Genomic DNA, 11,707 nt, shown 5'->3' on the forward strand with positions numbered 1-11,707 from the left:
TTAAATTAGAGTTATTCTATTCATCTATCTAATAGGAAACAAAACGAAGTAATGGATTTTGGTGAACTTTAAAAAGACACACTTACAGAGAGAAAGAGAGGAAGAGAGTTCTTGAGAGTTGAGTTTGAAAAGGAAGAAGAAAAATAGGAGCTTGAGCTATATGTCAACAAATCACCAAATTAAGGTAAATTTCATATCAAATTCATGAAATTAAAATGATACACTCCTAATTCCTTAGCATCTTAGTACAAATAGAAAGGATTTATGAGTAATTAGGAGTTCTTGGAGAAGAAATAAAGTTGAGAATCCATATATGATCATAAAAGTAGAAAATTGAAAGAGTTGGTGTAATATATTCACATGCATGGCATAATTTTAGTGCAAACACCTATTGGGTTGCATGATCCTTACATGCATGTCATGTTTTCAAGAATTCATGAACAAACAATTGTTTTCTTGCATGGTTTATGAACTTTAAGAATGAAATCTCAAAAGTTTTGGAAAAGAACATAATTTGTATATATATTGGTGATTTTATACTTGAATATGCTTGGTAATCACGAATTACTGGCCGGTTACGACGCTAAACTTATAGGGGCATGTTTGAGTCGTGACAGTTAACAAGGACAATGGTAACAGAGAACGGTGGTAGCAACAAACGAGGCGATTGATGATGTGGTGCTTGTGTAGATTAGCAATGGTGGAGGTGGTTGATGAACAATGGTGTTAGATCAATGACAGTAGAGTATAGATTGGCAACGAGAGTAGTGGTTGCTAAACGATGATGGTGGAGTAAAGATTGGCGAGAGTGGAGATGATTGATGAACGATGACAATAAGTCTGCGACAATAGAATGTAGGTTAGAGATGGTAAAGGTAGATCAGTGATGGTGGAGTGTAAATTATGCAGTAGAGGTGGTTGGTAAACGGTGGTAATGGTAGTGGTTAGTAGGCAACGATTGATGTATTAATTTTAATTACTTTCAAGTGCACAAATTTATTGGCGTATAGATAAGGTAAAAACAAGGTCGAATTCAAGGAGATTTGATAGTTAACAAATAATCAATTAAATTTAAACTAAATTATCTAATCTAGTTGAGCAAATTTATGAATTTTAATAGAATGAAAGAAACAAAATTGTAAACATTAAAAAGAATTTGATCAAATAAATAAAATATTACGATAGTGGAATCTATAACATACATCATATTTATATTAATTAATTCTTCAATTTTTCTTTACAATAAATTGGTGGCAAACTATTTTTATTGTGGATGACATAATCATGAAAACTTTTTTATTTAGAAAAAATTATAAAAAAAATTAATAATAAAGTCCCAGAGTCTAATCCTTATTATAAAATAAATCATAATCTTTTGATTTGTTTTCAATCTAAACTATTTGTCTATTTTTGTTAACTAAAACTGACCAAAAAAAAAATGATATATCAATTATTAAATTCAATGAAAAATGGTGTGTTAGACATTTTATGTATACGTAGATTTTAATGACTAAAATACTTTCTTTCTTTTTTTTTTATTAGTTTTACTCAACAAATGTAATGCCCTCAAAATAAACTCATAATATCATACAGTCAAGTTACAGGAAAGAGATATTATATTACAATCATCAGAGTATCTTTACAAAATGTATTACACGTTGACAACAAAAGTAACTGCCCTATAGGCTTACAACTTTCCAAGTCAACACTTGGTTATAAAAAGAGAGTACTAACTCAAATACATATTAAGCCCTTGGCTTGAATTTACATGAAACACATCCAAAGAAAACAAAACAATAAAATAGTATGTCTGTCTCTAGCCTCTCAAGCTATGTTTTTGGAGGCGGCATACCATCGGTACCTGAAAATAAAGTCCCATATAGGGTGAGCCATAGCCCAATAGAAATACACTAAACCAACTATAAGCAATGACTAAAACAATAGCATTAGATAGATGGTCCACACTTATATTCCAACGTATACCATGTTACAGTTTCATGACAATCATGTCCATATTACAATTCATTTTCCAATTCTTATCCAATTTTAAGTTTGAAAACAAGGCTCAGAGTCTGGTCACATAATTTAATGAGATGATAACTCATCACTAAAATACTTTCGAAATTCATAATGGATACACTTTTTGGTGTTGTATCAAAGTCAACAAAAACATTTCCACACTTCACAAATGATACTGATATACATTTTAGTGCTATATCAATGTCAAACAAAACACTTTTATAATTCACAAATGATACATATGGTAGTGTTGTATCAATGTCAAACAAAATCCGGTTTAGAGGTCTATCCCCTATCTTCCAATAAACCGTGAAGTATATCCTCCATCTCCTCCCACACAATACAATGTATATAAGTAATTATCATATACAAATTTAATCAATCAAGACAAATGATACACATGTTAGTGCTATATCAATGTCAAACAAAACACTTCTATAATTCACAAATGATACACATGGTAGTGTTGTATCAATGTCAAAAAAAATCCGATTTAGAGGTTCATCCCCCATCTTCCAATAAACCGTGGAGTACATCCCCCATCTCCTCCCACACAATACAATGTATATAAACAATTATCATATACAAATTTAATCAATCAAGACAAATGATACACATTTTAGTGTTATATCAATGTCAAACAAAACACTTCTATAATTCACAAATGATACACATGGTAGTGCTGTATCAATGTCAAACAAAATCCGATTTAGAGGTCCATCCCCTATCTTCCAATAAACCGTGGAGTACATCCCTCATCTCCTCCCACACAATACAGTGTATATAAACAATTATCATATACAAGTTCAATCAATCAATACAAAATTTTGATGTCTCATACCAACCACCATACTCGATAGCATACTCAATTGATTAGTTTTAATTTGCCTAATCATCATGCATTGTCTACAACAATCAAGACTATCCTCCACCGATAGCCCAAAGCAGTTATTTCTAAACAGAAAATAAACGTACAAACTGGATAAAATATCAACATTTTGTCTAGGTGAGCGATGAATTAATCCAACTACACCCTTTAATCCCATACCTTTCTAATTTGAATATTTCCTATTCAATTTCTCATTTCCCTAAATTAATTATACAAATTAATTTATCATAACAATTAGGGCTTCTCCCCATATTCTCAATATCAACCCTAGGGTTCCATTTTCATCAATGATCCACATACAATTCCATCTTCCAACATATTCCATTCATATGGGTTTTAAACTTGAAAACCCCTCTTTTGAAAATTACACAAGGACCCCAAACTTTCTCAAAATTACCCGACAACCCCCAACATATCAAAATGCCAAAATTTAAAGACGAAACTCATAAGATGGAGTAGGATATCCGTACCTCGAAGTTGGAGCTCAAAAGGAGAAGAAGACCAAACTCAAAGTGCTCCAAACTCTGAACTTTTCGGACCAAAACATAGCCCTCGACGATCAACACACTTTTTGTAAAGGCCAAAGGGTAGGAGAACACTCCAACTAGATCAATCCTAAGAGAGAATGGACATTCTAGAGGGAGGAGCTCTCAAAAGATATTTTTAGAAAGTAAGAGAGAGAGAGAGTGTAAAAAGTGATTCAAAATATCACAGCTGCCAACTGATATACGACTCTCCCGCTCGAGCAGACAAAAGGACGCTCGAGCGTCAAACACAAAAACTGGACCCGCTCGAGCGCAAGAAGGCCAGCTCGAGCGCCAAGACACAAGAATAAAAATACATCCGCTCGAGCGCGAAAACCAGTTCGCTCGAGCGTAGATTCTCCTCTCCCAGTATTTTCACAGACAATGAACACCCCACTCGAGCGCCAACATACCCGCTCGAGCGCGACCCGCTCGAGCGTGAAAAATACATCTGCAGAAGTTTTGCAGAGGCACAGATACTGGAAGTGTGAAAACTCTGCTCGAGCGTGAAATGGCCCGCTTGAGCGGACAACCAAAAATCCAACTCCGCTCGAGCGCAAAGGTACTCGCTCGAGTGTACCACCAAAACTCTGGGCAACAAGGAAAGGGACTAAGGCTCAACCAACCTGCTCGAAACACGCCCAACACATCCTAAAACTCAGACATATGGAATTAAAGGATGACAACAAGACATACCACCACTAACTCCACGGAACTTGTGACCGGAACACTGTACATAAAAGGGACAAACCCGGGGTCGCTATAACAAAAATAAGTAAATGATTTAGATTGAAAGTAAATTAAAATATTAGAGTTTAAATTGAAAAAAATAAAAATTCAAGATTTATTTTGTTAGAAGGGTCAAACTTTGGAGTTTTTATTTATAATTCCCCCCTCAATTTTATGTATACGTAGATTTTAATGACTAAAATACTTCTTCTTCTTTTTTATCAGTTTTACTCAACAAAAATAGGCAAATGATTTAGATTGAAAGTAAATTAAAATATTAGAGTTTTAATTGAAAAAAATAAAAATTCAAGATTTATTTTGTTTGAAGGGTCAAACTCTGGAGTTTTTATTTATAATTCCCCCCTCTATTTATTTTCACAAAATAATTTTTTTTTTTGCCAAACAATAGTTTAAAATCAAAATATTTATTGAATCCATCAAAACACAAAATATATATGCTTTCAACAATCATAAATTGAATCCAACGAAATACAATGAAAATCTAATTCTACTTATTTTTAATTAAGAATAGACCAATGAACAAGAAAAATAATTATATAATTAAAGTATATATTTATCAAAGAAATTAATTAACATGAACAATTATGAATAATTAGATATGCGATTTTATCCTAATCCTAGCAAATAAATTAGCCTAACATGTTCATAATAAAATTAAAACAAATTAAAATCAACAATTGAAAAGTACGTACTTGATTGTATTGCATAAAATAATTGTATGAGCTAAAATCTGACCTAACTACACACGATCAATAAGATCTTCTCCTCCTAGAAATCTAGGAACAACGTGGATCTTCTAGATGAATTCGCCTAGATCCTCACCTACAAAACCAAAATACTATTTCCAAGGTTCCGATTTAGAGACAAGAACGACCCAAAATGGAGTTCGGACAAGGGGGTTATGTATATTTGAAGTTTGGGCACCAAAGCTGTCAACATAGCTCTCTCAAGCAAACTTTTGACCACTCGAGCAATGTGTAGACCTTGTAACGCCCCAATTTCTAAAGGATCCGAATAAATAAAAGAAATTGATTCTTTATTTAATTAAGAACAAATATAATTTATTTTTTTTATAGAAAACGTTTAAGATGTAAATAAAAACATTTATGTAGCAGATTCTTAATTGAGTCGATAAAATATAATGAACCACTATCTACTGATGCATTTCATTCACTTCTTGATAATCTAAGAATCTCATACATTCTATATTCAATCACTATGTGGCATGAAAATGAAACATGCAAAACATCATATTTAACATTGTTCGATTGTTCAAATAAAATGTCCTAAAGACTTGCATATATAAAGGGACATTTCCCTATTCACAACAAAAAGGGGAATCTCCACCCAATACAAAAAAAGCCCAAGACTTTACAAATAAACAAAAAGAAATGAGCATCTTGCTCTCAAAATCCTGGAGCTATTTTTTTGATAGAGGCATATCATTAATACCTAAAAAATGATTTCCACAAAGGGATGCAATGACATGCCATGCATAAACTATGGGTTTTTCTTTCCAAAGAGTATTCCATGCAACTTCCCAAAACATAACCAATACAACAAACTTCATTTTTGTCAAAACAATTGGGCAATAAGTAAAATACTAAAAATCTCTAGGTGCGTATCTGTTAGAAATTGGCGCCCATGTGACATGACCCTTTGAACCTTTTGAACCTTATCCATGTAAGTTTGAATTTGAATTCAAAACTTACTTGGATAACCACTTAGGATATCCATATCTATCATATCAACTGATATGGATAAATGAGATATTATCCTATATATCTGATATGATATGGGATATGGGTGATTAAGAGAAAAACAACGTATGTCGTATGTTTTTCCCATATACTGACTCTCTCCCAAAATACAACGATCAAGAGCCATTTTGCACTGTGACTTGTGTGGGTGATATTCATTCTGTAATATCACTCCATTGCTGGGTTGATTGATCAGATTCAGGAAGCACGTGATTTACCCACGAGATCCTTCAATTCAGACTCTGCAAAAAAAGGTATGACCATAATTTTTCATCCGATGCGTTTACCTTTGATTTACATTGGTATCAGAGCATGAATAGGTATTTTCGTGTTTTCTCTAATTATGTGTATATTATATATATATATATATATATGTACACATTATATACATGAATGTTTATAAAGGAGGAAAATTTCAACACCCATTAGATTGAGAGTGTGGTGCACCTTATTTTTATGTTCATTAAATGTGATTTTTGATGCCATAAATGTTTTTGTTGTAAAAAATGGAATTCGGGAGTACCGAAATTGGACTAAAAAACACCTCAGAAGGTGGCACGTGTGCCTCACGCGCCAGATGACGCTGTCAGCGGCGGGCACGCGTTGCCACGCACTCTCACACGCTGCCACGCGCCAAGTGCACAATACAAGTGCCTACACGCGCGTCAACCGCGCTGTCCACTCGCGCGCCGTGCGCTGAGCCGCTCACTGGGCTGTTCTCTGAGCCGCGCGCTGAGCCGCTCGCTGAGTCGGCTTTTGACTCGCCTATTGGGCCTCGCGCTGAGCCGCAGATGAGCCACGCGCTGAGCCGCGCCGTTTTTCTCCGCCGGCTTGGCTGCTGAAGTTTAGGCTCTGTTTGTTTTGTTTTTAATTCTGAATCGCGTTAAATGGTCATAATTAATTCGTTATAGCTTTGTTTTAAGCGTGGTTGGGACCATTAGACTCAGAATTAAATTTTCTATATTCTGTAAAATTTTCAAAATTTTATGAAAATAAAAAATATTTTTCCTGAAATAATAATTCATTATTTCTACTTTAAAATGCATCTGGTGTTGCATGATTAAGTTTCTGGAGCTGAATTTTTTGTTGTAGACTACTGTTATAGTTTACTATTTACTAGTATAGTTATAGCATTTTACCAGATCCTGAAATATTTATTTCTAATTTTATGTGTGTTTATTAATTATTTAAAATTCCAGAAAATACCAGAAAATTCCAGAAAATTTCAGAAATGATATAGTTTCTGTTATGGCATAATTTGAATATTAAATACAACATATTGTTATTTTTTTCTTAGAGTTTCTAATATGTTGTAATTGGAATAGCAAGATTAATTGTTATTTGTTTAAATTTCATTATTAATTGTGACATAGCATAGTTGGTTGTGAATTTACATTATGATGCTATTGTATGGAATTAGAATTTTTTATCATGCTTTTAGACATGCCATAGTCAGTGGGAGGTTATTCGGTTGAGAGAAATCTTTGTAGATTAACTCCCGAAAACTAATATTTTGCGCATAAATTAAATTAAAATTTGGATAATTGTCACCTGTGGCACAAGAGATGATTACGAGCATAGTGGATTTTCGATCTTGCGACTTGTGTAATATTATCACTATTTAATTTAAATTTTTGTGGCAAAATTATATTATGCTAATCAAATTAATCCTAATGCAAATTTCTCTCTAAATTGACTTAGCTTATGGAAGTTAATTAGTTGACCTAGACTTAAAGATGTTCAAATCCCATTCTTTAGATGAGCAAAAGTCATGGAGACTTTAGGTCAAACCTTAATTGAGCCAAAGTAAGGAAACATGACTCAAAGTCGCTGTGGTTTTGTTGACTTTTTTGGCATAATAAAAACTAATGTGTGCGCTATGGTTAGCGGCACGCTACGTAGTTTTGGTTGGCGAGTTTTGGAGTTATGAAATTAGTAAGCTCTCAATAGATCTGTATATGATCTTGACTATTGGGCTGCGCAGATTGACTTTATAATTTGACTTGTAAATAAAGTTACATCATTGGATAAAGTAACATTCAAGAGTCACGTCATCCAAGAAATGCGAGCTTAAATAAATTAGTCATTAAGTGTAAGATGAGTAGCCAGTATGAGCAGTGTTTTGCTCTCTACCCAATTATTGGGAGTGGATGGAGCAAAAATTTCATGCACTATAATAGTGTGCGTTGAAATATCACGTGAAGTTAAAAGATTAGCGCTTAGAAGCTGCGAAATCTATTAACACTAAGTGAAAAGATTAGCGCTTAGAAGCTGCAAAATTTATTAACACTATGTGAAAAGATTAGCGCTTAGAAGCTACAAAATCTATTAACACTAAGTGAAAAGATTAGTGCTTAGTGGCTGCAAAATCTATTAGCATTGCCAACTTGTTTAAGTCTGGACACTTACTGTTTCCACACTTGAGTGTGAGACATGAGGAGGGGCTTCTTTGTATGATTCCTTAGCTAGGCTAACGTTTTTGAATAACGTTTACCACTAAGCTCAAACGTTGCAGCATAATAATGAAAAGGTCAAGACCGACAAGGTTGTTATGACTCTAAGAATTTGACCCATGGCTCATGAGAGCATTGTGTTGAATTAGACTCTTTAGCCTAATTCGCGCTTAAGTTACTTCAGGAGCTGTCATAGTTGATAGCTTATTCTCTCATTCTTGTGGATAGTAGAATTAATTGCAAGTAACTATGAAGCGAGAAATAGATATGGCAAGAGGAGTATCGTCATCTTTCAACTAGATGCATTAAAGTGTATGGAGAATAAAATTGACTTGAAGGTGCAGGGGATTAGCACTTACTAGTTAAATTTGCGACTTAGGCGCACTTGATATCTCCATGACATCCTTTTATGATCTAGTGAATATGAATTAGTCGTGAGTCATTACCTAGTTGGGCCTAAACCTTTAAAACTTGTCTTCGAGAACTCACACATTAAGATGATTGGAATTAGTTTATGACATTGGTCATGAACCAGTGGCTTATTATACTTAATCACATTAATGAGATGATGACACGATGGTTTGAGTAGGCTTTCTCGGGCCCACTCGCTTGTGACATCCTGCTCTCATGTGAATGTGTAACTTTATTCGCAATGGGTGCACACAAGTAAGTAGGAAAATCGTAGAAGGTCATTTGTTTTGGCGCATTTAGTCCACTATGGTATTTGTGACTAGATATGTGTAAGGGTATGATAGCTAAGCCTCAATCTCGACACATTTATAGATTACGATACGCATTTGAGTCAAGACTATTTGATCTCCCATAAGTCAAAAGTTTTGAGATAATTTTTGACATTGCACATATGAGGTTGAGATCAATTAGATAACAGCTTTCGTGCATTTACTTTTGACCAAGGTAGCGAGTATCTATTTGAGTTATTTTAGAAAAAAACACTCTGTGAAGAGAAATGGATGCTTAGAAAATTGATTATTCCTAATACTCAATAACACAATGGTGTAGTAGAGATAAGGAATTAAGTATTGTTAATGTTAGGTGGATAATGGCGCAAAATGTTTCCCAACTGGGAATTGCACTTTAGTTTGTTGCCTATATCCCTAACTAAATGCCCTCCATATCAAATTTTTACACTCCATTTATGTAATGGGTTAGTGGAGAGCCATCTATGGGCGATCTGTAATCATTAAGCAACTTATCTTTATTTTTACTTCTCATAAGGTTACGAAGTTAAGACCTAGAGTTCTATGGCGCATTATTGTATGCTGTCTTGTAAACACATAGGGTCACGAGGCGCATTATTGTATGCTGTCATGTAAACCCTCCGTGTCATGTGCATATAGGTAAGCAGCTTTGTGGGAGTGTAACTAAGTCACATAAAGTTTTCTTAGTAAAGATAACGTGAATAGAGTTTTTAGAACTCTATAAGATAGAGAATTCTAAGCATAGCGCTCTATGTAGCCTAGTTGAGAATGGAAAGAAATTTCCAATATCCTAGGGACAGTGGGAGCGATGTGCCTACTAATGGATTACTCCAGTAGAGAAAAATACTCTACATTCTTAGTTGCGTGGTAACGAATGTGAAAATTTTCCACGTCATCACTGGGTGATTGAGAGGGAAACATTCATGATTGCTCCGCAAGATGATAAAGAGCCTAGGATAATGCCAAAGGCTCTAGTCCCCTGTTTTTAAAAAGTGGATTAATGTTGCGCAGTTTAAGACAAAGTCTTTGAGGATTAACCATTTCTATAACGCGAAATTGTTATAAAGTTATGCGTAATTTGGATAGTCATTGTTGAGGTATAAGGCTCGCTAGATACCGAAAAGTCGCACCATTGAGGAAAGTGTAGACCATGAGAAGACTTCCTCCTGGGGAGTGAGGTTATTTTGACTTAGGCTATGATTGACATAAGTTTGGAACATTGATTTGTGGACATTGTGACCCAACTTTCTCGTTAGAGAATTGGATAAGTAGATCCGTAGAGATTTACCTTCTGCTTTTATGGTGAAAAGTTAGGAGCGCAAAAAGGTTGTTAGTTCCAATAAATCTTTTACAGCCTAAAACAGTTATCCAAATAGTGGTTCTTAGATTTCGTCAAACCATTATAGGCCAACGATGATCGATGAAGACCACTGAGGCATGATTAATGGTCCAAAAGAAGTTTTTCCTTACTTAGTCATTATGAGCCAGGAATTTATAGGGTTGTCGCCACCTATGGTGGGCAGTTCACTGTTTTAGATATGATGGACATGGGTGATGTAATTTATATGCTCGGATGTACGATCCTTAGGGATTGTTTTTGGGAGAATACTTGTTTTGTCTTCGATGACTTACATAAGGAATATCCTAGAATGATTCTAGATGCAAAATTGCAAACCCATTGACTTACCTATCAGTAAACGCTAGAGCCTTAACTATTGAGTGTATCCTCGGATTGTCTTTGGGAGAAACAGATGACCTATATTCCTTGATCTTTTCTTTGTTGTGGGACCTAAAGTACGCTTTATGGGCGTATTCGGCATGACAAGTGTTATCTTTGGTAAATGGTCAACTGAGTTGTTTAGACATTGACCTTGCTCATTAGACTGTGGATAGAATGCTTTACTAGTAGTATATTAATTTGCTCCTTGTAAGATTCAATGCGCTACTTGGGTGCATATGCGCTAGTTGGGCGCATCAAGAATGAACGCAAATTGATCACCAAAATATCTTTAGAGAGGTTATTGCGCAAGAGGTAGTGATCTTAAATCACTTCATATGAGGCGCACATGGTGGATTCCATTGTATATACTTATCGCAAGAGGTGCTGATAAGGCTTATGTTTGGAATCTAGAATTGTGATCCTGAATCACTTTATGTGAGGCACACATGGTAGATTCCGTTGTATATACTTATCGCAAGAGGTGTTGATAAGGCTTATGTTTGGAATCTAGAATTGAGCAAGCTGTGGTCAATTTTTTTTAAAAATCGATCACTTATTTTGAGATGATGGGATGTTGACACTATTATGGTTTATGTCATAATGATTAGCAGATGATGATGTTAGCAGGCAAGATTGGCTCACTCACACGAGCAATCGCTCTTGGCGCTTGGGAGCGAGCAAGTATAAGACTAGTGGTTTATTTTTATTTGGAGCCAAGAGAGGCTTAAATAATCCACTATGTATGTCGCCTTGGTTACAACCAAGATGAGGTCGTGTTAAGGATCAAACATGGATATTAGTACCCACTTTCCATGTTGTGCCTGTTATGATTAGCCAGATGCGAGATCTCATTTGGCGCCTAGAAGGCGAGCA

The sequence above is a fragment of the Camellia sinensis genome, unplaced genomic scaffold, assembly GCF_055761805.1.
Source record: "Camellia sinensis isolate YWXY unplaced genomic scaffold, ASM5576180v1 Unanchor1, whole genome shotgun sequence".
NCBI lineage: Eukaryota > Viridiplantae > Streptophyta > Magnoliopsida > Ericales > Theaceae > Camellia > Camellia sinensis.